General features: G+C 41.2%; 1 pseudogene; it reads right to left on the bottom strand.

The window, feature by feature from the left end:
- The window catches only part of LOC144371858 (acyl-coenzyme A oxidase-like protein), a 199913-nt pseudogene that overhangs the window by 23214 nt on the left and 148704 nt on the right, over positions 1-27995 (bottom strand).

Here is a 27995-nt window from a genome sequence, read left to right as displayed (position 1 = left end):
CAATGAAATAAGCCAGACACGGAAAGGTAAAGGTACGTATTCTGTCTCATACATAGAAGCTAAAAAAAAAAAAAAAAAAAAAAAAAAAAAGATGATAGGAATGTAGAGAAGAGATCACTAGAGGTTGGGAAGGTGGGTGGATAAAGGGAAGCTGGATTTAATCAGTGCATGCTGTATGCATATATTGAAATATCCTACTGAAGTCCATTAATATGTACAATTACATATGTTAATGAAAATACAACAATTTCAAATAAATATATAAATTCTTGTTTCCTTTTCTGCTTTTCTGCAATTCATTCACAAGTAATATTTTTTCAGCAAATTCATGGCAGGTAAACTTCTTGAGCATTTGAAAATCTGTCTTTATTTTGCCTCATATTTCATTGGTAATTCAACCAGCTATGAAATTTTGCATTTGATATAACTTCCCTCAGGACTCTAAATGTTACTCCAGACCCTTGCCTCCAAAGTATGGTCCATAGGCCAGCAGTCATGGGGCATCACTGAGGTGCTTGTTGGCAACATACAGTTCCCCACCCCAAAATCTGAACTTGAACAAGATCCCCAGGGTACATTAGAGCTGAGAAGGGCTGATGCATCCTTGGTACTGCTGCTGGGAGGCCTGAGGTCAATCTGACTCTCTCTTTTAAGTAAGTGATCTAATATGACTTGGCCTGAGGCTTGGGGTCCTTCTTTGTCCTTACTAGATGTTATAAAATTCTCCAGGCTCTTTGAAGGCTCCGATCTTTTCCAGTGGGTTCCACCATGCCTGAGGCTTGTGCCTGTCTTCAGATCTGGGACACTCTTTATTTAGATCTCTGGTTTTGCCTGCCTGGCTATATTCTTGGCTTCCTCTCTAGTGAATGTCACAGATCCCCTGGACCCATCATTCACATCTCTTGCCCTTTCACTCCTTTTCCCTTGTTTTTCCTGGTCTTCAAATCGGGAACTTTTCTCAAATTGTCCTTTAACCCTCAGATTAGATTTTGTTTTTGTCTGTGTCTGTTTTGCAATTGTGTGATTTTAATTTTCAAGGCATTTTAGAATTCTCTGAATGCCCTTTTTCATAGCAGGCTGTTCTTATTCAATAGCATCACATATCTCTACAGGCAGTGATTCGTGCAGCTGCTTTTCTTCCTGTAGTTCCAGTTGTTCTCTTTGTCCATTTGGCACTTTCTTTTTCATGCTGTTGATGATTCGTCATGTCTGATGAATTTATTAGATGATATGGAATTATGTTTATTTTTTAAGTGTGATGATGTTTTATAAGAAAAGGCCCTTAATTTTAGAACACAAATGTTAAAATTGTTAGGGATGAAGTGTCTTGATGTCTACAATATACTTCTAAATGGCTTTGTGTGTGCATGCACATGCACATACCCACACACCCACACCCACACTCACACTTAAACTCGTGCATAGATGGTAAGAAAGTAGAAATTTTAATATGACAACACTGTTGACCTATGATGAAAACAGGTGGGCCCAGATTTTGATTGTACTAGCCTCCCAACTTTTTGTTGCATTGTTATACTAGTCTCCCAACTTTCTCTTGAATTTTTTCATTGTAAACATTGCAAATAAGGAAAAAAAAATGTATCTGATGATGATTCATTGTTCATTCTCTGAATATCTTTAGGAAAATGCCATCAGGGTTTTAAGATCCCTATATAATCTGCTTTTTTTTTTTAAGTAAAAAATCTGATAACAATTTGGTCTTTTTCCCCCCTCCCCTTCAGTTTAAGTTTAAATGAAACTACAAAAGATCAATGGCTAACACTCCACTACTATTTGATAGCTTCTGTGGGCCTGCTGCAATAGCACAGCTCAGGCCAGCAAGGAAGGCTGGCCTCCTCAGCCCCTGCATCAAGGCCTGTCCTAACACTACATCTTGGCTGAATCTAAGATCTGGAGTTTTAAACATGGAAAAAGTACAAGAGGTTTTGTTCTCATGGCTGCCTGTTATATCTGGCACTAGAATGACCCAGCGCTCACTTGCTTGGAGAAATACTCTTTGCTTTCAGGACGTCAGGATTAGTAGCACCTCTGCCAAGCTTCCAGCCAGGAAGCACACATACTTGATATCAGCAGCTCTGAGACACAAGTCTACAACACAAGCACTCTGACCAAGCAGCAAGAAGGTGCCCCGGCTTGGTCATTAAGTAAGTTAACAGTAGGTCATTTGCATTTTTGCTTATGTGCACTGCAGGGTGATGAACAATAAGTGCAAAGCCTCTGAGTAACATTCTTTAGGAGATCTGCCAGAAAGGATTAGGAGAGGACCTGTCTTGATGTATCTCTAATGAAGCAAAATAAATTTATAATGGGATTTCATGGGTGTAGGTCATAATTGGATTTGGTGGAGGATGTAATTAAATTTCACCAAAGGCTTTCAGCCTCTGCCCTTCGAAATAATGGAAGGGTCAGAAAACCTTCTATTTGGCTTAAAAGAAAGCCTGCAGGAAATGGAAAACACATCTTCCCCGTCTTGGACCAGCAACCCCAACATCGCTAGGAACTCTAGGACTGCAAGAGTTTCACTTCAGGGTACGATGTGCAAGCCCTGTAGGTAATACCAGAATACTGTGAAACTCACTCGCTATTTTCTGCCTTTAGTCTTCTCAATTTCCCCTCTTGACTTCAGCTAGGAGAGCCAAAGCACAATCCAGGACAGAGAACGGCAGCCTCTCTAGGGTGAGTGGATCCCAATATATAAGAATAAGGGCAGCTGAATGGTGCAGGCTGTGGCATGGTACAGCCCTGCCATGGTACTGGCATTGATTCTGGATGCCAAGTGGCTTGAAAACTTTGGGAGCACAGCAGGGCATACAGTGTGTGTCCAGTGATGACAAGCAACAGGCTGATTCACCCCCCCCATCTCTAAGTGAATGCACCTAGGGATCTTGGTCTCGAGGTGCCTAAGCCCTCCCTGGGCTTGAGTGTTCTGCCCACAGCAGGTGTCAGGATCTGTGGCAGATGCACTTCCTGTAGTCAGGTGCTTGGATGTGGCAAACTGCAGACCTGCTATTGGGCAGTTCCTGAGTCCAACATCTCTTCAGATAAAGGCCAAGAGAAATAACTTTACCTCCAGCTACATCCCCCTGAATTCATCAATCAATTGTATTCCATGCTTTCGACTCTCTAGAAATTAATCAATTAATTACTCTCTAGAAAAGTAAGGCAGGGAGAACATATTTGCTAATGACATGTCCAACAGAGGACTTGGGTCTAGCATATATAAAGAACTCTCAAAATTCAACAGTAGAAAGATCGTAGAGTCTTTCACAGGACAAAAGTTTAAGTTTTGATGAAGTTCAATTTATCAATTTTTCTAGTTATGAACTATATTTCCAATGTCAGGTTTAATATAGCTTTTTTTAAGCTCCTGGTCTCACGAATTCTTTTCTACATTTTTTAAAAAAGTTCTATAATTTCACAAGTTACATTTAAGTCAATAATCCATTTTGAGTTGATTTTTAATAATGTGTGAGACTTAGATTGAGGTTCAGTTTATTGTCTCAGGGTATCCAATTAATTCAGTATTACTTGTTGAAAATACTGTCTTTCTTCTACTGAATTGCTTCTCATTTTAAAAAAATCAATAAGTCCCATTTTTATGAGCCCATTTCTGGGGGCCCAGAAATTTCTCTTCCATTTATCTGTGTGTTTATCTCTTCACCATATACCATATGGATTGCTATAGTTATCTAATGAATCTCAATTTTTGATAGAGTAATTCATCTTACTTGATTCTTATTTTTCAGAATTTTATTTTAGCTATTTTAGGTCTTGTGTTTTTCCATGTAAATTTTAGAATAAAATTGTCCAAAATAATCTTATTTTATAATTTTGACAGAAATTACATTAAATCTATAGATATGAAGAGTACTGACATCTTTCTCATGCAGAGTTTTCTAATCCATGAACATAGTATGTCTTTCCATCTATTTAGGTCTTCTTTGACATCATTTAGCAGGTGTTGTGATTTTCAGCATATAAATCTTATACTTGTTGTGTTAGATTTATACTTAGGCATTTCATTTTCTTTGGAACATTTGTAAATGGTATTGTATTTTAAATTTCATTTTCCATATGTTCATGTTTAGTATATAGAAAAGCAATTGATCTTTGTATATCAATCTTTATTCTGAATCTTGCTGAACTCAGTAAGTTCTGGTAGTCTTTTTGAACATTCTTTGGGATTTTCCATGTAGACAACTGTGTAATTGGCAAATAGGGATTTTTAAAAATGTTTCTTCCTTTCTAATTTTGTATTTTATTTTTCCCGTCTTATTGCAACTAAGACTTCCAGGACTATGTTGAATGACAATGGTAATAGTCAACTTTTGAGCCTTTTTCCTGACTTTGGAAGTAAATTATTCAGTGTTCTACTACTAACCATGATATTAGTTATAAGTTTTATACATAATTTTATTAGATTGAGGAAATTCCCTTGCTTCCTAGTTTACTAAGAGTTTTTAATCATGAAAGATTGTTGGGTTTTGTCAAAATTTTTTTCTGTATAGAGCTATCATATAATTTTTTCTTTTTTAATCTATTGATAGAATAAATTGCATTTATTGAGGCAATTTTGCATATCAGAAATAAATTTTCCCAGGTTATAGTGTATATATTTCATTTTATACACTGCCAGATTCAACTTGCTAATGTGTTGTTGAGGATTTCTGTATCTAAGTTCATGAGAGATATTGGTATATAGTTTTGCCTTTTTCGTACTCTCTTTGTCTAGTTTTAGGATCAAGGGCAATTCCAGCCACTAAAATGACCTCAGAAGTGTTCTTTCCTATTTTCTGGAGATTGTTTAAAATATCTTAAATGTTGGCTAGAATTCTCCAACTAAACCTAGGTCTGAGGATTTTTTCAGGAGCTTTTCTGTTATTATTAAAATTGAATTACTTTAATATTACAGACCTGTTCAGGTTGCTGATTTCAACATTGTTAAGTTTGAGTGGTTGGTGGCTTTTGAGGAATCTCAGTCCATTTCTTCTAAGCTATCCAATTTACAAATGTTACTGTCTAATATTCTCTCATTATTCTTTTAATGACTATATGAACTCTAACAATATATACTATTACACTTCTGACATTGGTGATTTGAAACTTTTTATCTTTACCATTCTTTTTAGAGTGCTATCAACTCTATTGATTTTTTTCCTCTGAAAGAACCTGTTTTGTTTCATACTTTTCCCCTACTAGTCCCCTGCTTTCAATTTCATGAATCTATGCTCATATCTATATTATACCCTTTCATGTTCTTAGTTTGTACTTATTTTGTTCTTTATTCACTATTTTCTTGAAGTAGAAACTCAGATGACTGGCTTGAGACCTTTCCTATTCTCTAAAGTAAGCCTTTGGTGCTATGAACTTCCCACTCAACACAGCTTTATCTGTATCCCACATATTTTGATATGTTGTGTCATAATTTTTACTCACTTATATGTATTTTTAAAGTTCCTTTGAGACTTTCTTTTTGACCTCAGGATTTTTAAAAATGTTTTTCTTCATTTCTATGTACTTGGAAACATTTCTTTTATCTTTTGGTTATTAATTTTATTTTCATTCTATTATGGTCAGAAAATATATTCCAAATCATTTTTTTAAATTTTTTAAGGTTTATTTCATAGCTCAGGATATAGTTTATCTTGGTGAATGTTCCTTGAGTGCTTGCAAAACACCCATTCTGCTCTTGTTAGGTGAACTGTTCTGTCCATGTTAATTAAGTCCTGTTGCTCAAATGTGTTCAGTTTATCCACCTCTTTTCTGATTTTCTATCTGGTAGTTCTGTCAGCTGCTGAGAGTGATATGTTGAAGTCTTCAATCATTGGTTACATTCTCTTTTCCCCTCAGAAATTTTATTTCCACTTAGTGTTCTTTACACTCTCACTTTTAAAATATGATTTTCAGGAGTATTTTCTCTATATACATTGAACAATATATCAAAAGGTGTTATAATTATTGTCTCAAACATCAAATATAATTTATAAACCTAATTACAAGAAGGGACAGTATATTATATTTACCCCTACCCATTTCACTGCTCTTCTATTCTTTTGGAAGTTCTAAGCCTTCTTCCATTATCATTTCCTTTTTTCTCTAGAGAACTTTCTTTGACTACTGTGTGTGTGTGTGTGTGTGTGTGTGTGTGTGTGTGTGTGTGTGTGTGTGTGCATGCATATGTGGTGCTGGAACTCAGGACCTCTCTTGTGCTAGCTAATCATTCTACCACAGAGCTACATGCTTATCTCCATTAGCTACATTTTTAAGAGCAGATTTGCCAGCAACAAATTCTCTTTGCATTCCTTAATATGAGAATGTCTTTATCTCTCCTTCAATCTGGAAATATATTTTCATCATTAAGAATTTTTCACTGATGGTTCTTTTTTTTTTTGCAGAAATTGAAAATGTTCTGCCACTTTCTTCTGGCCTCCATGGTTTCATATGAGAAATCTGCTGCCACTTGAATTGATTTCTCCTATAATACATCATTTCTTTTTATCTACTTTTGAATAGAAACTCAAACTTTAGTTTTGAGTTTAAATGAGTTTAATTTTGACATGTCTTGAAGTGAATTTCTTAGGTTTGATCTTTTTGAGGTCCATTTATTGCTTGGTTCTGCAGTTGTATATATTTCAACAAATTTGGGATGTTTTAGGGCTTTATTTCCTTGGGTTCTTGTTCATCCTTGGTCCTTCTTTCCTCTCTGAGATTGATGCTACAAATACTAGTTCTCTTTTTTATTGGTGCATTATTCTTATACATAACAGTGTGATTCTTACATGCACATAACTCAATCGATCTCCTTCCCCAGTGCCTTCCCTTTCCCATCCCTCTTTCCTCCTCCAGATCTGCTTCCTATACTCTACTGATTTCTCTTCTATTATTTTAGGTAGTGTATATTTATATGTGAATCCATTATAGAATGCTTATACACAGATATAGCATCATTTGGAAGTTTAATTCCCCAATACTTCTCCATCCTCCTTCTTTTTTTAAAAAAAAACTTTATTTTTAATTGTTTATCTTTATGTCATGCTAAGGATCGAACCCAGGGCTTTTTGCTCTACCACTGAGCTAATCCAGCTCCTCCTCCCTCCTTCTTTTTTTTTTAATTTAATTATTTATTTTTTATTGGTTGTTCACAACATTACAAAGCTCTTGACATAACATATTTCATACATTAGATTGAAGTGGGTTATGAACTCCCAATTTTACCCCAAATGCAGATTGCAGAATCACGTCGGTTACACATCCACAATTTTACATAATGCCCAATTAGTAATTGTTGTATTCTGCTAACTTTCCTATCCCCTACTATCCCCCCTCCCCTCCCCTCCCATCTTCTCTCTCTACCCCATCTACTGTAATTCATTACTCTCCTTATATGTAATTTTGTATAGCAATGAGGGTCTCTCTTCATTTCCATGCAATTTCCCTTTACTCTTCCTTTCCCTCCCATCTCATGACTCTGTTTAATGTTAGTCTTTTCTTCCTGCTCTTCCTCCTTGCTCTGTTCATAGTTGCTCTCATTATATCAAAGAAGACATTTGGTATTTGTTTTTTAGGGATTGACTAGCTTCACTAAGCATAATCTGCTCTAGTGCCATCCATTTCCCTGCAAATTCTATGATTTTGTCATTTTTTATTGCTGCATAGTACTCCATTGTGTATAGATGCCACATTTTTTTATCCATTCATCTATTGAAGGGCATCTGGGTTGGTTCCACAGTCTAGCTATTGTGAATTGTGCTGCTATGAACATCAATGTGGCAGCATCCCTGTAGCATGCTCTTTTAAGGTCTTCAGGGAATAGTCCAAAAAGAGCAATAGCAGGGTCAAATGGTGGTTCCATTCCCAGCTTTCCCAGGAATCTCCAAACTGCTTTCCAAATTGGCCGCACCAATTTGCAGTCCCACCAGCAATGTACAAGAGTACCCTTTTCTCCACATCCTCGCCAGCACTTGTTGTTGTTTGACTTCATAGTGGCTGCCAATCTTACTGGAGTGAGATGGTATCTTAGGGTGGTTTTGATTTGCATTTCTCTGACCGCTAGAGATGGTGAGCATTTTTTCATGTACTTGTTGATTGATTGTATGTCCTCCTCTGAGAAGTGTCTGTTCAGATCCTTGGCCCATTTGTTGATTGGGTTATTTGTTATCTTATTGTCTAATTTTTTGAGTTCTTTGTATACTCTGGATATTAGGGCTCTATCTGAAGTGTGAGGAGTAAAAATTTGTTCCCAGGATGTAGGCACCCTATTTACCTCTCTTATGTTTCTCTTGCTGAGAAAAAACTTTTTAGTTTAAGTAAGTCCCATTTGTTGATTCTTGTTATTAACTCTTGTACTATGGGTGTCCTATTAAGGAATTTGGAGCCCGACCCCACAATATGTAGATCGGAGCCAACTTTTTCTTCTATCAGACGCAGAGTCTCTGATTTGATATCAAGCTCCTTGATCCATTTAGAGTTAACTTTTGTGCATGGTGAGAGGAAGGGATTCAGTTTCATTTTTTTGCATACGGATTTCCAGTTTTCCCAACACCATTTGTTGAAGATGCTATCCTTCCTCCATTGCATGCTTTTAGCCCCTTTATCAAATATAAGATAGTTGTAACTTTGTGGATTAGTCTCTGTGTCCTCTATTCTATACCATTGGTCCACCCGCCTATTTTGGTACCAGTACCATGCTGTTTTTGTCACTATTGCTCTGTAATATAGTTTGAAATCTGGTATCGCTATACCACCTGATTCACACTTCCTTGCTTTTGCTATTCTGGGTCTTTTATTTTTCCATATGAATTTCATGATTGCTTTATCTATTTCTTCAAAAAATGCCATTGGGATTTTGATTGGCATTGCATTAAACCTATAGAGAACTTTTGGTAATATCGCCATTTTGATAATGTTAGTTCTGCCTATCCATGAACAGGGTATATTTTTCCATCTTCTAAGATCTTCTTCTACTTCTCTTTTTAGGGTTCTGTAGTTTTCATTGTATAAATCCTTCACCTCTTTTGTTAGGTTGATTCCCAAGTATTTTATTTTTTTGGAGGATATTGTGAATGGAGTGTTTTTCCTCATTTCCATTTCAGAAGTTTTGTCGCTGATATACAGAAATGCCTTTGATTTATGCGTGTTGATTTTATATCCTGCCACTTTGCTGAATTCATTTATTAGTTCTAGTATTTTCTTTGTAGACCCTTTTGGGTCTTCTAAGTATAGAATCATGTCATCTGCAAATAGTGATAATTTAAGTTCTTCTTTTCCTATTTTTATGCCTTTAATTTCTTTTGTCTGTCTAATTGCTCTGGCCAGTGTTTCAAGAACTATATTGAATAGAAGTGGTGATAGAGGGCATCCCTGTCTTGTTCCAGATTTTAGAGGGAATGCCTTCAACTTTTGTTCATTCAGAATGATGCTAGCCTGAGGCTTAGCATAGATAGCTTTTACAATGTCAAGGTACTTTCCTGTTATCTCTAGTTTTTCAAGTGTTTTGAACATAAAGTGATGCTGTACTTTGTCGAATGCTTTCTCTGCGTCTACTCCTTCTTGATCCTCTTCCTTTACTTTATTGATTTCTCTTCTATTTTCATGAGATTCCTGTTTTAAAGTTCTCTCTCTTTCTCTCCAGTTTCCACATATGAAACAAAATATTTGCCTTTTGACTTTCTGAAGCTGGCTTATTTCACTTAGTTTGATGTTTTCTAATTTCATCTATTTACCTGAAAATGACTAATTTCATTCCTCTTTATGGCTGAATAAAACTTCATTGAACATATATACTATATTTTCTTTGCCCATTTGCCTGTGGACAGGCATCAAGGCTGGTTCCATAACTTGACTATTGCATTACCATAAACCCTGATATACATGTATCATTGTAGTGTGCTGATTTTAGTTCTTTTGGATAAATACCAAGGAGTGGGAGAGCTGGTGGAATGGCATAAAATCAAAAAGCTTCTGTAACACAAAGAAAACAACTAAGAGTGTGGAAAAGAGCCTAGAGAATAAGAGAAAGTTTTGTCAGCTACTCTTCTGACAGAGGATTGATATTCAGAATATATAAAGAACTCAAAAACTTTAACAATAAACAAACAAACAAACAAACAAAAAACGCAGAAAATCCATTCACTAATTGGGTAAAATATTTAAACAGACATTTCTGAAAAGAAGAAATACAAATGGCCAACAAGTATATGAAAAAAAAATGTTTAACATCTTTAGCAATCAGGGAAATGCAAATTGAAACTATACTGAGATTTTATCTCACTCAAGTCAGAATGATGATCATAAAGAATACAAATAATAATAAATGTTGGTGAGGATATGGGGGAAAAGGTACACTTAAACATTGCTGGTGGGACTGCAAACTGGTACAATTGCTTTGGAAAGCAGTATGGAGATACCTCAAAAGACTGAGAATGGAACCACCAAATGCTAGTTCTTTTGCTATTGGTATACAGGTCCCTAAGGCCCTGTTCATTTCTAAGTTCTCTGTTATTTGGATTGGGTAAATTCTATTGATCTTCCCTCAAGTTCATGGATTCCATTCTCTGTCTTCTCTACTCTATTTCTGGGGTCATTCTACAAACTTATTATTTCAGTTATTTTATTTTTCAATTCTATAATTTGTATTTGCCCCCCCTTTCAACTATCCTATATTTCTGTTGATATTTTTCTATTGTTTCTATTTGTTTCAGATGCATATGTTATTATCACCTGAGCACTTCTATCATAGGGACTTTAAAATTATTGTCTTATAATTCCAAGATCTGATTTTTCTCCATGTCAGTATCTGTTGGTTTTCTCATTTAAGTTGTAAATTTCCTGATTATTTGTAATGACAGGTGAGTTTTTAAAATTACATCAGGCTCTTTGCATATTGCATTATGAAATTCTATTCAATCTTGGGTTAGTAGAATGTCCATCTTTCTACTGGGTCTCTCCAACAGCGCCCTGGCAAAAGCAGAGCAGGAACTCGCACTGTCTGCATGTAGCTGACAATTCAGCCCACACTTGGCCCTGATGATACAGGTGGGTGGAAGGGAGGAGTCAGAATGCCAGTTACTGCCATCTCCCACCACCCCATTATGCCTTGTTAAGGCTGGGTGAGGAGAGAGGCTTCTGCTGAAGCCCGGAGGGGAAAGAAAATCACTTCATTCTATTGATGTCAAGTGAGATTGTGGCTCAGCTTCTCATGTGACCCCTTTGGGGCCTGGGAAGGATGAGAGGGAAGATATGACAATATCCACCAACTCTGGTCACACTACCTTGTTTGGATTCTTATTGCTGTATTGTATGGGGTGTCAGCTCCTTGGTGGGCCAACTACCACCAGGGAGGGAGAGAATATAAACTGTCAACTACCCCCTATTATTCCTGGTTCAGTCTAAGATGTCAGGTAGAGGTTGGGACTCTGCTCTCCACTGGACCCTGCCTGATACCAGAGTGGGCAGTTGAAGCATAATGGTGACTAGTTCCACCTTATATCGCCTGAATGGTGGATGTAAAAACTTGGTTCACCAGAAAGTCCTGCTGATACTCCATGATGGGAGAGGCTGAGCATTTCCTGCTGCCACCAGGAGCAAGAAGGAAGATTAGCTCCCTACTCAGACCCACCAACACCACCGGGTGGAGAAACAGGATTGCTACCACCTGGTTCTGCTGACTTTGTTGGGTCAGGGGTGAGACAGAAGATCAGCTCCCAGCTGGACCTGCTGAAATTGTTGGAAGGGTAGGATTGGGAAAGTAGTTAGGTTTTTTCTTCTATCTAACTGATGTCCAGTGGATATTGCCAACATGATTTTCTAGTAGGCCTCCATCTTCCTGGCCCTTCAGCTAGGGGGAGCAGGCTTCCTCTTGGAGTATATTTTGTTGGCACTTGTTAAAAATCCAGGAGATATGTACCCTGACTGGGATATATGGGAGGCAACAAGGAAACCCAAATCAATTATCATCTCTCCATTCCTCAGATTCTGAAGTACCCTGGAAGCTGCCATCTCCCTGTCCCCTTTCAGTCTCCCTGCTGGTTTGCTGTTTTACATGCAGGTCTTCTAATGGTTGAAAGGGAAGATGCAAGGAATGGGGCTAGTCCATCTTGTGTTTTTAAACAAGAAGTCCCCATTCTTCTTGTTTAAAAACACAAAGTTTTGATCACATTCCATGTACTATTTTATATCATTTTATGTACCATAAGTTTTTAATTTCTGTTACAAACAGTCCAATTTTAAAGGCTATAGAACTCCCCACTGAGTGGTCAGAACATGATTTATAAAATCACTTTGCTATTGTTGAAAATTTGGATTCTAGCATTATTGCTGTCATAAATAATGTACTGGTGAGAATGTACCTAAAGTCTTGCTGTATTTAGGATTATTACTTTAGGGTGGAGTCCCAGGAGTAAAATTATACCCAGCCCAATGGCAACATGCAAGGAGACCCCCTGTGTCCTCACCAACAATGGGGCTTCAATATGCTTTTGAGGATGAGTCAATATGACAGAGAAAAGAAAACAGTGTTGCAATTTTTCCTAAGATACATTTCTTTCATCACTAGTGAGGCTGTTCGGTCCCCTCCTTTTGCAATTTGATATCTTATGTCCTTTTCCTGTTCATCTTTGAGGGCTTCCATATTCCTTTGGAAGAGCCTTCTTAGTAAAAAAATCTGACTTAATACATACGAGTAGTTCTCTGAAACCAAAAAATATAATTCAACATTGAAGATAAGCTGAGAGCAATGATCTAATCCACTGTTCAGCTACTGCAAACATCAAGTACCTAACAGGAAAACACCTGCCAATTAAATAAAGACATCAGATGAAGATAAAACATGTGAAGCACTACAGATTGCTGGATAACTCTTGAACTTCAAAATTATGCTGTTTAAAATGAATAAACATTTCCTGAACCTTACCTGAAGCATGACAACATTGTCGCCTTCGAAAGTTACAAACACATCTGCATCACACTTCAAGTCTGAGATTCGGTTTTCCATCATGTAGCCCTATTGCAGAAGAAATAAAGAAAATAAGAAACACATTTTAAATTTGCAATCCCATTATTATACAGGATTAACACTTTCTTTGAAATTAAAAATGCAGAAAATTAATTTTTCTATATTTTTATTGGTGCATTATAGTTTTACATAACAGTGGGATTCATTGTCACACATTTGCACACGCACACAATATAACAACGTGATTTGACTAACATTATCCCCAGCATTTCCTCCCTCTCTCCCTTCCCTCCTGCCTCCCCCTTGTCCCCTTCCTACACTCTACTGATCTCCTTTTGGGGGAAAAATGCAGAAAGTTGAAAGTAATAAAATAGCCATATTTTTTCTAATCATGATGATCACTGTAAGAATTTTGATCCATCACATTAACTTTTGATTCACAAATACTATTTTGCATATTGTCTTCATCTATAGTAAAAAACATTTTAAAATTATCATGTCATATTTTTCAAAAGAATCTCAATAAGGGATACTGATATTCCTCTCTCTTCCAAATACTATGAATTCTAATACATAGCAAGGTATCAGTGATTATACCCTACCATATACAGGCAAATAGCACCCCCCACATGTGACTTTATACAACTTTCTAAAAGTTGGCAAATAGACCAACAAAAATTCTTGGGAGGCCACATAAAAATCTTAAATTGCCACCCTGCATGGTGACATCATTAAACTATTCTGCACCATAAACTTGCACTGTGGCTAGTTGTTCTTTTTTAACTTCCTGAGATCCTTACTGCAATGGCAGCAGCCCACTGCTTATTTTCAAAGTATTAAGTGTTTCCTCACACAAAGAACTGTCCACTCAAGAGAACACAGGGTTAGGCCCAGGCGAACGGTGAAGGAAGCCAAGCTTGTCTATGCCCCCCTCCCAGCCTCTCCACTCTCCTTTAGCTTGGTGTTCTCCCCCCAGAAATCTCCAGAGCCTTGTCCAATGTCCAGATCTGCTTCCATAAAACACCATCAGATCAGCAGTGATTGTCCCGTTACTTCTCCCAGGAGCATCTATCTTCAGGTAGCACAGTGGCTCTGAATTACTCAAACTAAAAAGTTTTTTCTCAGCAAGAGAAACAATAAGAGAGGTAAATAGGGAGCCTACTTCATGGGAACAAATCTTTACTCCTTACACTTCAGATAGAGCCCTAATATCCAGAGTATACAAAGAACCCAAAAAATTAAATAAGGAAACAAATAACCCTATCAACAAATGGGCCAAGGACCTGAACAGACACTTCTCAGAGGAGGACATACAATCAATCAACAAGTACATGGAAAAATGCTCACCATCTCTAGCAGTCAAAGAAATGCAAATCAAAACCACCCTAAGATACCATCTTACTCCAGTAAGATTGGCAGCCATTCTGAAGTCAAACAACAACAAGTGCTGGCGAGGATGTGGGGAAAAGGGTACTCTTGTACATTGCTGGTGGGACTGCAAATTGGTGCAGCCAATTTGGAAAGCAGTATGGAGATTTCTACGAAAGCTGGGAATGGAACCACCATTTGACCCAGCTATTGCCCTTCTCCAACTATTCCTTGAAGACCTTAAAAGAGCATACTACAGGGATACTGCCACATCCATGTTCATAGCAGTACAATTCACAATAGCTAGACTGTGGAACCAACCTAGATGCCCTTCAATAGATGAATGGATTAAAAAATGTGGCATTTATACACAATGGAGTATTACTCAGCACTAAAAAAATGACAAAATCATGGCATTTGCAGGGAAATGGATGGCATTAGAGCAGATTATGCTAAGTGAAGCTAGCCAATCCCTAAAAAACAAATGCCAAATGTCTTCTTTGATATAAGGAGAGCAATAAGAACAGAGCAGGGAGGAAGAGCATGAGAAGAATATTAACATTAAACAGGGAGGAGAGGTGGGAGGAAAAGGGAGAGAGAAGGGAAATTGCATGGAAATGTAAGGAGACCCTCATTGTTATACAAAATTACATATAAGAGGAAGTGAGGGGAACGGGAAAAAAACAAAGGAGAGAAATTAATTACAGTAGATAGGGTAGAGAGAGAAGATGGGAGGGGAGGGGAGGGGGGATAGTAGAGGATAGGAAAGGTAGCAGAATGCAACGGTCACTAGTATGGCAATATGTAAAAACATGGATGTGTAACTGATGTGATTCTTCAATCTGTATACGGGGTAAAAAGGGGAGTTCATAACCCACTTGAATCAAATGTATGAAATATGATATGTCAAGAGCTTTGTAATGTTCTGAACAACCAATAAAAAATAAAATAAAATAAATTAAAAGCAAAAAAAAAAAAGAATGTCAAATTTCACCCCTATTAAAATTGCCCAGCCACAGAGGATACAGAAACTCACAGAAGGGTGCTCACAGGGCAGTTCATATATCTGAGCCTCAGGGACCTACTGCCTGGGGGACCTGCTTTGTTGCTGAAAATGGGCACAGGAGTTACGGAAGCCTGAACTTCCAGGGTCCTGCTGCCCTCAGATCCCTGAAAATCTGTGAGGATCAGCCCTGCTGCCTGCCAGGAGGAAAACCCTCTAAGGCCTGGCCCTTCCTTTATGCTCCTCAGCATCACAACTGGACAGTATAAACCACCTGTAGTGACAGAAGCAGAGGAGTCTTCAGAAGGCCACCAGAATTCTTCATTGTTTTCATGAGGTTAAGCCAATTCTATAAATAATCAGTAAGACTCCAACCTGGAGAAGCTCTACCTCCCCCTCCCTACCTGCCCTCCACAGCCAAGGGCTCCTCCCCTCACCAGGAAACCACAAGAAATCAGGTTCCAACTGCACATCCTCCTGCCTCCTGTGCCCACCCCAAGGCCAGAGTCCCCTCACATCCCATGCAGGGTGGGGGGCTCATTCACTTCACCTCCTCCTCTCCATCCTCAAAGCAGCCCTGTGAAAGGGATGTCACCCCCACTTTCCAGATGAAGAAAGTAAGGTTCGGAAGAGGTGCTGGAATGTTCTAGAATCATCTTTCAAGTTCCCCTGTGGAAAAAGAGGAGCACTAAGTCCAGCACCTCAGAGCCGAGAAGTGGTAGTTACACTAAGAATCACAGCTGCTAACACTCCACATCGTAATGTTGAAGAAACAATGGGTGTTGCTCCTCTGTCCCCCATGCAGGAAAGGGCAGCAGGTTCTTCTGGTCATTATCTGTCACTGCCCAGGAAACCAGGTGACCAGGGTTTCAAAATGACTGAAGGAACACTCTAGTCAAAGGACGGCAGAACCAGCCCCCACCAACAGGCTAGAAGAAGACCGGCCCTGACAGCCTGGGGCACAGTTTGTCTCCTACCAGGTCTTCAATGCCACATAGTTTATTTTTCCCCCTCAGCAGAACTCCACTGTGAAACCCTTGACTAGTTCAAAGGTCAAGAAAGACTGGGGGAAGATTCTGGACTCTGTGGCTCTTGGGAGCCGAGGCAACAGGATGAAGACCCTCAGAGATCTTTCAGGCAAATGGAAATGCAATAGCTAGCAGAAAAAACCAAACTCCCATATGTGTGAGGCAGCAGTGGCAGTGGGTGGCACGTGGCTTCAATCTCCCAAAATTTCCAAGGGTGTGTTTACCATCTAATTTCCTTAAAATAGGCCCAGAAAGCCAGGCATGGTGGTGCATGCCTGTCATCCCAGCATCTCAGAGTGCTAAGGCAGGAGGGTTGCAAGTTCAAAGCCAGCCTCAGCAACTTAGGGAGGCCCTCAGCACCTTGGTGAGATCTAATAGAAATCAAAAATAAAAAGGACTGGGGAGGTGGCTCAGTTGTTAAGAATCCCTGGGTCCAATCCTGAGTATTCCCCTCTCCCCAAAAAAGAATAGGCCCAGAATGCCCAGCCTCACTGAAGTCTAAATCCTGGGACATCTGTGGTGACTCCTTTAGAAACTAACCAGGCTCAGAAAGTCCAGGACTCTGTGGTTTGGGTGAGTGTGTGTAAGAATTTAGAGGAAGCTCGAGGCTGTGAGAAGCTCCTGAATGGGGACTTGTAGCCCTCTTCCCCAGAGACTTCAATTCTAATTCTGAGCCTCACATTCTTTGGGGACAAGTGACTATAAAAAGTGTGTGTGTGTGTGTGTGTGTGTGTGTGTGTGTGAGTGAGAGAGAGAGAGAGAGAGAGAGAGAGAGAGAGAGAGAGAGAGAGAGAGAGAGAGAGAGAGAATCTGTCATTTGGGTAGGGTATTAAGGATTAAACCCAGAGGCACTGAACCAAATCCCCAGCCCTTTTTATTTTTTGATTTGAGACAGGGTCTTGCTATATTGCTTAGGGCCTCACTAAGTTGCTGAGGTTGCCCTTGAACTTGTGATCCTCCTGCCTCAGCCTCCTGAATTGCTGGGATTATAGGTATGGGCCACCATGCCAGGCTGTCATTTTTTTTAATTAAACAGGAAGGTTTTAAAAAATTATTATTTCTAAAAATAACAATACATAAGCAGTGTCCAAAAAAATCCTAGAAAACAAAAACAAAAGGAAAATAAATAAATCAGCATCCAACCTCACAGTGTAGAGGTAAATGATTGCCTAAGAAAGAATAACCCCAACAAAAGGGCTTAGGTTAGAAATTGAAAGTACAAGATGGAAACAGGAGTTGTCAGGGTTGAGAAGGAAGAAGGGGATGGAGCAGAAACAACTGAGCAGCTCTGAGTGGAAGGGAGCCATAGACTGTTCCAGGAGGAGGAGGACATGACAGAGCATAGAGATACAGTCAGAGGAGACCTCCACAAGGGTTCACAAACCAGCACCGCAGAAGGAGCCCAGAGAAGGGACAGCCTGGCAGGCCATTGTGGATCAAGATATTAATGTATTTCTCACTTTCTTCTTGTAGCTTTAAGTTTTTAATCAATTGTAACCAATTTTTACATGGTGAGAGATAAGGGTCTAATTTTATTGTTCTGAATGTGAACACTCAGCTTTCCCACTACCATTTACTGAGTAGATTGTGTTTTCTCAAATGTGTGCTTTTGGCACCTTTGTTGAAAATCAGTTGGCTGTAAGTGTGTGGATTTACTTCTGGACTCTCTGTTCCAAGTCACTGGTCCATGTCTGTTTTTATGTCAGAATCCTGCTGTTTTGGTCATTATAGATTTGCAATGTCATTTCAAGTCCTGTACTGACATGTATCCAGTGTTACTTCTTTTGGCTAAGATTGCTCTGACTAGTCAAGGTCTTTTGCAGTTCCATATGAATTTCAGATTGCTTTGTCTATTTCTGTGAAGAATGATGTTGGAATTCTGATACATATTGCATTTAATCTGTAGATCCCTTTGGAAAGTGTATGATCATTTTAACAATATTAATTCTTTCAACTCCAGAACACAAGATATCTTTCCATCTTTTGGAATCTTCCTCAATTGCTTTCATCAATGCTTTACAGTTTTCATCATAGAAGCTTTTCATCTCTTTGGTTCAATTTATTTTTAGGGATTTTTTAAACTATTGTAAATGAAATTTTCTTTTTCAGATAGTTCACTTTTAACATATGGAAATGATACTGGTTTTGTATGCTGATTTTTTCTCCTGTAACTCTACTGAGCTCATTTATGAATTATAATAGTTTTTTTTTTTTTTAGTGAAGTCTTAAGGATTTTCTACATGTAAGAACATGTCATCTACAAACAGGAACAATTTAACTTCCTTCTTCCCAATTTGCATGCCCTTTATTTCTTTGTCTTGCCAATTGCTCTGGCTAAGGCTTCTCGTCTATGCTGAATAGAAGTGGTAAAAATGGGCATCTTGGAAGATTTTAGAGGAAAACTTTTCAACTTTTCCCATTCAGTGTAATGTTAACTGTGGGTTTGTCATATGGCCTTTATTGTGTTGATACATTCTTTCTGTACTTATTCGTTGAGTTTTTGTTGAGAAGAGATGTTAAATTTTGGCAAATATTTTTCTGCAACTAGAGCAATGATTATATTTTTATTATTTTAACAGAATTATAATGTGGTGTGCCACATTGTTTGCCTATATTGAACTATTCCTGTGTCCCTGTCATGAATTACACTTGGTCATGGTGAATAATGTTTTAAATGTGTTGTTAAAGTTGGTTTAGTAGCATTTTGTTAAGGGTTTTTGCATCCTAATACATCAGGTACATTGACTTGTAATTCTGTGTGTGTGTGTGTGTGTCTGTGGGTGGGGGTGTGTGTGTGCACACATGTGCATGCGCAGGGTTTTGTCTGGTTTTAGTGTTGGGATTATGTTGGCTCCCTAGAATAAGTTTGAAACAATTTCTTTCCTTTTTTATTTTTATTTATTTATTTTCTTCTTGGAAAATTTTAAAAAGCAATTGGCATTTCTTTTTCTTTAATTGTCTGGACGAATCCAGCAGTGAAGCTATCAAATCCTGGGCTTTTCTTTATGGGAGACATTTGATTACCAACGCAATCTCCTTACTCCTTATCAGTCTGTGTAGGTTTTCTGTTTCTTCATGGCTCTGTTTTGTGAGGTTGTATGTGCTTAGGAGTTCATCCATTTCTTTTAGGTTTTTCTAATTTGCTGACACTTAACTGTTCAGAATAATCTCTTGTGATCGTTGTATTCTATTAGTCACAATGTTTCCTTTTTCATCTCTGATTTGTTTATTTGTTTGTTTTTTTATTTGTAGGCTCTTCTCTTTACACTCCTAATTGCTTCCTTGGCCAGGCAGAAGCCTTTTAATTTGATGCCATCCCACTTATTGATTCTTGGGGTTTTTTTCTTGGGTTTTGGGAGTCTTGTTGAGGAAGTGATGCCTATACCAATATGATGAAATATTGACTTCATGTTTTCTTTTAGCAGTTGCAAAGTTTCTAGTCTAATTCCTAAGTCTGATCCGTTTTGATTTGGCTTTTATGTAGGGTGAAAAAGATCTAATTCTTTTATATATGGATATCCAGTTTTCTCAGCAACATTGGTCTTTTCTTCAACATAATATTTTTGGTACCTGTGTCAATTAATGAATGGTTGTAAGTACGTGGCCTTGTCCCTGTGTCCTCTTTCTATTCCACTGGTCTTCATATCTACTTTGATGCCAGTAGCATGCTGTTGGGGTTACTACAGCTCCATAGCTACACTAACACACATATATGTATCTACATAAACACTCACACATACATATATATATACTTATCTGTTTCCACAGTATATGTGTTTGCTAATGCCATTTTGTGGGTTGTTTTCTAGTTATGGAGGAGAGCCCTCCTTCCTCTCTGTCTTCCTAGATAGGGCCTCGCTATGCTGCCCAGGCTGATCTTAAACTCATGAAGTCAAGTGATCTGAAAATGCAATGTCCCCCAAAAGCTCAGGAGACAATGGAGCAGTGATCAGAGATGAAATGATTAGATGATGAAATCCATAACCTAGTCAGTGGATTAGTCCACTTAATGGATTACTGTGCTAAGTGATAACTGGAGGCAGGTGGGGTGTGGCTGGAGGAAGAGGTCACTGGGGGCATGCCCTGGGGGATTATATATCCTGTCCCTGTCCCTGGCTGTTTGTGCTCTACTTCTCTCTGCTTCCTGGTTGTCCTGAGCTGTGTGGCTTTCTTCTGCCACACCCTTATGCCATGATGTTCTGCCTCACCTTGGGCCCAGAGCAAACCACTGAGACCAAAATAAACTTCCTCCTCCAACTTCTTCTTCTTCTTCTTCTTCTTCTTCTTCTTCTTCTTCTTCTTCTTCTTCTTCTTCTTCTTCTTCTTCTTCTTCTTCTTCTTCTTCTTCTTAACCAGGGATTGAACCCAGGGGTGTTTAACCACTGAGCAACATTCCCAGCCCTTTTTTATTTTTTATTTTAAAACAGGGTCTCACTAAGTTGCTAAAGCTGGCTTTGAACTCATGATCCTCCTGCCTCAGCTCCCTGAGTTGCTGGAATTACAGGCGTGCACCATCATGTCTGGCTCTAAGTTGTCCTTTCAGGTATTTTTGTCACAGCAATGAAAAGCTGACGAAGACATGATCTTCCTGCCTCAGCTTTCCAAGTGTTGGATCGTGATTGATTTAATCCTGTGACTACTAGTCAGCATTTGCACATTGAGTTCAATCTTTGCAGTCCGGCTTCGTTAGGAAGTGTATTTCAATAATAAAGCCTGTCCAGATATTCAGAGCAGGTCACTAGCAGAGTCCCTAAGCCTGTGACCACTTCAGCTATCGTAGCACTCGGAAGTGCCCTAAACTGAGAACATTGCAGCTGGAAACCCATGATTGCCAAGGAGAGGGTGGCACTGGGTCCTACCTAAACCCAGAGCCACCGATGTCAGTGAGGTGGGACGTGGTCTTCCCAGGACACATGCATGCAACTTCTGCTGCTGAAGTTTATTCAGGGCCTGAGGTCACTATGATCAGCCAGTAGTGGTGTAGGCTAGAACCGGAGCCCACCTCTCTGGGATTGGGGGTTCCTCTCTGTCACCAGAGTGGATCTGGAGCCTCCATTCTGGTTCTGGCCTGGGAACAGGGGCTGAGGTTCTTCTCCGGGCCGAGTGCTCCTGTGGCAGGCATGGTGTGGATTCCAAGGCCATGTCCCAGGCTCACTTGTCTCTCTTCACACTATGCTTCCTAAGGTTGGGAGAAGGGTGATTGAGCAACACAAAACTTCTCTTTTCCTACCCCCTCATTTATCCTTTCTTGTTATGTCAGAACCAAGTGCTCTGATTCTTCACCTGGCTTCCACAGCTCCTATGAGGGTATCTGCCTACAAAGACAGTTGCCATCTTGCTCCACCACCTGGAAGTGAACCTCCAGGAAGTGAACCTCTTCTTAGCCCACATGGGAAGGGCCATTACTCCCAAGGACCAAAAGCCACAATCAGCAATCAGTCTTTCTAGAGGAGGGTGGAGGAAGGGAGAAGAGGAGAAAGCAAGAGTGCACTGCAGGGCTAGAGTCTCTGGCTCAGAAGAGAAAGGGCTGAAACCATGTCTGAAGCCTCAAGTCAGACCAAAGGTACTGTCCTTGTTCCTTCAAGCAAGTGTTGGAGATTTGCCCAGCTCTTTCCTGAAACCCTTTCTGCCAGAGACCTGCACTTTACTCAGGAGTGACTTCATCTGTTTTCTGTGGCTATGACTGAATACCACAGACTAGATAATTTATAAGGAGAAAAAATTATTTAGCTCATAGTTCTGAAGGCTGAGAAGTCCAAGATTGGGTAGCCATGTCTGGTGAGGTCCTTCTGGCTGGTAGGAACTCTCTGCAGAGTCCCAAGAAGGCTCAGGGCATCACATGGTCACACATAGCAGGCTTTCTCAATTCCCTCCTCCTCTTACAATATCCCATTGGCCCCACCCATATGGCCTTGTTTAATTACCTTGCAAAGACCCCACAAGGGTCTGTACAACTACTATAGATTAAGTTTCTACTCTCTTTTAATGTCCCACTCTGAGGATTAAACTTCAACATGAGTTTTGATGGGAATAGACTACAGCAAGAGTCTCATTTGCCCAAAGAAGGCCACATTGGCCAGGGTAGTCCCACTGTGGGGAGAGTACCAGACCAAGTCCATTCTTATTGCAGGTGGAAGAGACCCATTAGCCCCAGGGCAGGGCAGATTCAGTCCTGCACAGAGCTGATGACCCCTCCGTGATGCCCAGTGCCATGTTTTCTCCTCTCAGGTGTGTTCCAGAATGCCAAAGGGCACGCTCTTTCCATGGTACTTTCCAGAAAAGTATCTCATGTGCCCCATCCTACTTCTGTCCTGGGGTAGGATTTTTCCTCCATCTGTGAGCCTCCCTCACTTCCCACTGGGGGTTCTAATTTTTATAAGTCTCCTAATTATCTCACTTTAACTGGAGTGACAAAAGGCCCATGCAGGACTGGGCACCTCCTCCCTTTCTGCTTGTGATGGTCTGAAATTTGGGCGCCAACAGAGGTGAGGCAAAGAACCTCACCCCCCCACACACACACACTGGTGCAAAGGCCAAATTTGGGGGCCCACAGAGGTGAGGCTAAGAACCTCATCCCCCCACTGGTGCAAAGGCCTATCCACAAGTATGGCTGTATGCTGGACCGGTAGTCAGTGATAGGTAAGATCCAACTGCAATGGTACCAACCTAAGACAGGAGGCCGACACCTTGAGGTCAGCTCATCTGATGACGGGTAAGGACCATATGTAGTATTGGACAACCTAAGACAGGCATGGTCCCTAAGCCACATGCTTGTTGTTTAATTAAACAGAAGGGGGAGATGTTGAGAGCCACAGTTTAATCTGAATGACGCCTGGCATTTTGCTAGAGGGAATGGTTGAAAGGTGACCCTGCTCCGGGATTAGGGAAGCTCCAGGATTAGGGCGGATCCTGGGGGGGGGGGAATAAGGCAGATCCTGCTGCCTCGGGTGCCCGCTACTTTGGAGTTCCCATTGAGTTCTCCCGGGGGTTCAGGAAGAATTGACGCTCGGAGCCCGGTGGAGGGAGTGTGTTCCTGGGAAGTGTATGTAGAGTGCCGGTGAGAGTTCGGGAATAAAGAATTGCTGTTTGAACCTACAAGGCTTTGTGGCGGCTCGGTTATTTGTGCTCAGCCAGACTGCCGCGCACGCGCACACACATACATGCCCATGCGGCAGGGAGGCCGCCATGTCAGCCGGGTTCTCAGCCCCCGTGTGCCCTTGGAGCTGCTGATGAATGAGAGCTGGAGGGCTGGGCTCTCCCAGAGCTCCTCTCAGCTGAGGCTGTGCTCTCTGTGGCACGAGGGACTCCAGAGAGTCATGGCTGCTTCGGCTCTGATGGACTCTGCTCACTGTCTCCAGGGCCTGATGTAGAAGGTTTCGTGGGAGTGGGCTCTTGCCCTGTGTCTCTGTTGAGAATCTCTCCAGTGCAGGGCCTGAAAATGTTGCCCTGGGCATATCTCAAGTTATAAGTAAAAATATACTTTGGGTACACCCACAAAAACAGCACAGGAAATCCATACACGAGTGTGTGTGTGTGTGTGTGTGTGTGTGTGTGTGTGTGTGGTGTGCACACGCACACACAGACTAACCTATCTCCCTCCTATAGTCCATGTGCTGGAGTCCTAACCCCAGTACCTCAGGATGTGACTGTGTTTGGAGAAAGCGTCTTTAAAGAGGTAGGGTGATGCTCAGCGAATGTGACTAGTGTCCTTACAGGAAGAGCCTGTTTGGACACAGACACCTACACAGGGTGACCGTGTGGAGACCCCCAGTGAAGAGAGCAGTCTACAAGCCCGGGAGAGCCGTCTCCGAAGAAACCAGCCCTGCTCACACTTTGGTCCCATCCTCTTCATTAGAGAGGGACCTTTCCCTCTGTACACAGGGCTCCTGGGTGGGGACATTTGCTTATTCATGGTGGGATTGGCAGGGGAGGGTGGGAAGGAGAAGGGATTCAGGGAATAAAAAGGTTTCATCCTCCAAAAAAGTGAGTAACATTTTCCACTCGCTTCCTTCCCTCTTAATAAAACAAGAAAGAAGGAAACGTGAGACAGAGGGAACTCTAAACCCAAGTCCCAAAAGCCACCTGAGTCCTCAGGAGGTGATCCGCCCGAATCCTGACTCCTGGAAGAGAGAGCCCTGGCGACGCCCACCCTGCCCACCTTCTGGGTTCCATCTAGCCCCTTACAACTAATTGCAAGTGTCACCAAGGTTGTGTCTCATTTCAGAGGGAGCCCCGTGACACATACTTTATGATTCAAACTTCATCCGCTGAAAGTTTAATGTTTTCCTGCTGTTTTTAGCATCTTTAAGTTTTTTTTTAATGGATGATTGCATTTAATAAATGTATCAGAACAAATTAGAAACAGGCTCTCTTTCCCCTCTTTAAACAAATTGAGGATAAATTTTGTTAATTTGAAGAAGGAGAAACAGATGAAATCAATCTCATTTATTCATTAGGGAAGAGCCAACTAAAAACATAAGAGGCTGACCTGCCATACACAGGGACTGTGCCTTAGAGCTGTGTTGGTGACATGCCTCAGCACCTGCACCATCCCCGTCACAGGAGCCCATCTTTGAGAACAGGTAGGTGTAGGAAGGCACCTGCCACCCTCCCTATGACAGCTCAGGCCTGGGCTGAGAGCAAAATGCAGTCAGCAAAGGGCGGACCACTGCCCCACCCTGCCCGGCATGCTCTGAGGTGACTTTCAGGACAAATAAACTGGAGAGAGTGGTGAGAGGGAGTTCCTTCCTGGCTCCTGTCACCAAACACACACCAAAGCTCCCTGTGTCCCAGGCTACTCATGGTGAACCACAGACATGACCACAGACATGGTCCTGTCCTCGTGAGAGAGACGGGTATTTGTGAGGTAGACGAATAAAATGGGTAATTTAAAATGTGTGCCAAAGTCTAGAAAGGGAAAGTGGGAGTTATCTGTGAGAAACATAGAGAAAGAGACCTTCTCTGATTTGGATGCCAGAGAGGGTTTCCGGAGGGCTGTGTCATCCGTAACCTCGGAGGAGAGATGTCAGTCGAGCAGTGGAGGACACTTAGGAGACAGAGAAGCAGGTGTGACACCCTGAGGCCATGGAGGACTGCAGAATGCCTAGGACTAGAGAGACGTGGGGCTAGAGATGGTGACTGAGGAGACAGTGGCCTAGGACAAGGCTGGGGAGGCAGACAGGGGCCAGATCAGCTGGGCCTCAGGTGCCATCTTGGGGATTTCTTTTATGTTAGCTTATGTGCAGTGTAAAGTCAAAAATAAATGCTAAGCTTTAGAAGAAGATGGCTTGTGGTTTTCAAAGATGACTCCAGCTGCTGAATGGAAGAGACCATAGGAAGCAGGAGAGAGGGAGAGAGTTTGACCAGCTGGTGGTGTGGAGATGGGCGACCCAGGAAGAACGGGACAGATAGATGGTGCATGGCTCGGAGAGGGACTGATGTGTGTGAGAAACACAGATTGCTGCAGAAACAAGTAGGTGGAGGTGTGCGGTCCACTGAGTGGAAAGGCTGGAGGAGGCCTATGTCTGTGGGAAGGAGCAAACGTTCATATACATTAGGTGTGAGAATGGGTGACATCCCAGGGGACTGGTGGAAATGAACACAAGACACAAGAATCTGGAGATGTAAAAAGACGTCTAGTGTCTCGCCATTTAGGCTGCATTTAAAAATCTTGGGAAGGTACAGAATCATCAATGGGGTGAGTGCACAGAGAGGGGAGGACCCAAGGTCATTTCTGGAAAATACCAAGCTCAAGAGGCCAGGTGGAGGGAAACCAGCAGAAGAGGCTAGGAAGAAAGCCAGTGAGTGTGGCACCCTGGTGTTGAGAGAAAGGCACATCCAGCGAGGAAATCTACCCTCCTGAGTCTACCCAAGCTCAGGCAGGAAGACCAAGATGGGCCCTTTGAACAAGCCACTGGGAATCTGTGGTGACTTAAAAATAGTTCGGGTAGCAGAAGTGGGGAAGCCAGATTTGCTTGGGTCATGTCTCTGGCAATATGGCAGTCTAGATATTATTTATGATCTTCTCCAATAGAAACCATCAAAAATATGCTTGTGAAATTATTTCTTAAAAGATGAGTAGCTTAGCCAGGCAGGGTGGTGCACTCCTGTAATCCCATCAACTTTTAAGGCTGAGGCAGGAATATTGCAAGTTCAAGGCCAGCCTCAGTAATTTAGCAAGATCCTCAGCAACTGAGTCAGACTCTGTCTCAAAACTTAAGAATTAAAAGGATTAGAATGTAGCTCAGTGGTAAAGAGCCCCGGGATTCAATCCTCACAACAAAAGACATGACTGCAAAGAGGTTCAGTACCAGGTGTTGGAGGCCAGGTGAGCAGTTATATGATGACACCATTCAACCCTAGTCCTCTGAAAAGTGCTGTAAGCCACTGCCCACTCAAGAAGACTCGAGCAGATATGTTGGTTCAGCTCTGGATGTGGATGGAGGGGAAAATCTCTCTCTTTAGAACTCCCAACCATGGTGGCCTTCACAGGGCTCCAGGGCCTGCATCTAGACTTCCTAGGAGGCACTCAAGCCCCAAGCAGCGAGGGTGGTTTAAAGTGGGCCTGGGTCATGGTCTCCAGGCACCTGGCAGAGACACACACAGACCCTCTCTGGCCTGAAAAAGCTACCAAAATAAAGTTCCAGTGACCACAGTTCCCCACCCCAGTCACAAAATGTAAGGGAAATAAAGGATAACCAGAAGAAGTGGCAGTCAACTGAACCAAACCACAGAGGCAGCGGATACCAGTATTAGCTTATACACCTAGAAGGAGACAATATAAAGACCATGAAGAAGGAATAGCCCTTCTTCAAAATGCCTAAAATTTTCTGAGATTGTTGAGTGACACAATTTCATGCCACATGTTCAGCAAGTTCAAATGAACCCAAACAGGAGAAGTGAAAACAGATTCGTACTCATGCATTTCCCATAAACACCAAAACACATAGAATTATTAGAAGAAACAGGAGAAAAGTAGATGGCCATGAAGTTACCATTAGTTAGATGGCTGATTCCTCAACAATGAAAAGGAATCGAGACAAAGAGAGGAACTTCCGCACTGAGAGAAGCCACTGTCCAGGTGCGCTCTGCACTTCACGCTTAGCCTTTCAAGACCAGCAGGAAGGAGGACCTGTCCAGACGAAAACCCAGACCCACACCAGAGAGGAGTGCAGGGCAGGGGTCATGACTGCAAAGATGCAGGAAGGAATTGGGGGCCAAGAAGGTGGTGAGAGGAGGGAGAAACAGGGTTTCCATAAAGTCATGCACAGACGGTCCTTGGTGGGATTAGAAAATGGGGTACTGAAGCAATTGACCACAGAGAAGGAGACTCGCTGTACAGCTGACAGGTATTCGACAAGCCAGTATCATAATAGATTTTGAAAACTCTGTATTACACTGGCCCTCTTCTCTGAGGATAGTGGAATTAGGTGGAAAACCCAGTATTTGTTGGGCGCGGTGGTGCACACCTGATCCCAGCGGCTCAGGAGACGGAGGTAGGAGGATGACAAGTTCAAAGTCAGCCTCAACAACTTAGCAAGGCACTATGTAATTAGAGACCCTGTCTCAAAACATGAGGATGTGGTTCAGTAGTTAAGCACCCCTGGGTTCAATCCCATACCAT

Source organism: Ictidomys tridecemlineatus, chromosome Y (genome assembly GCF_052094955.1).
Source record: "Ictidomys tridecemlineatus isolate mIctTri1 chromosome Y, mIctTri1.hap1, whole genome shotgun sequence".
NCBI classification, from domain to species: domain Eukaryota; kingdom Metazoa; phylum Chordata; class Mammalia; order Rodentia; family Sciuridae; genus Ictidomys; species Ictidomys tridecemlineatus.
This window is presented reverse-complemented; position numbering and strand designations above follow the sequence as displayed.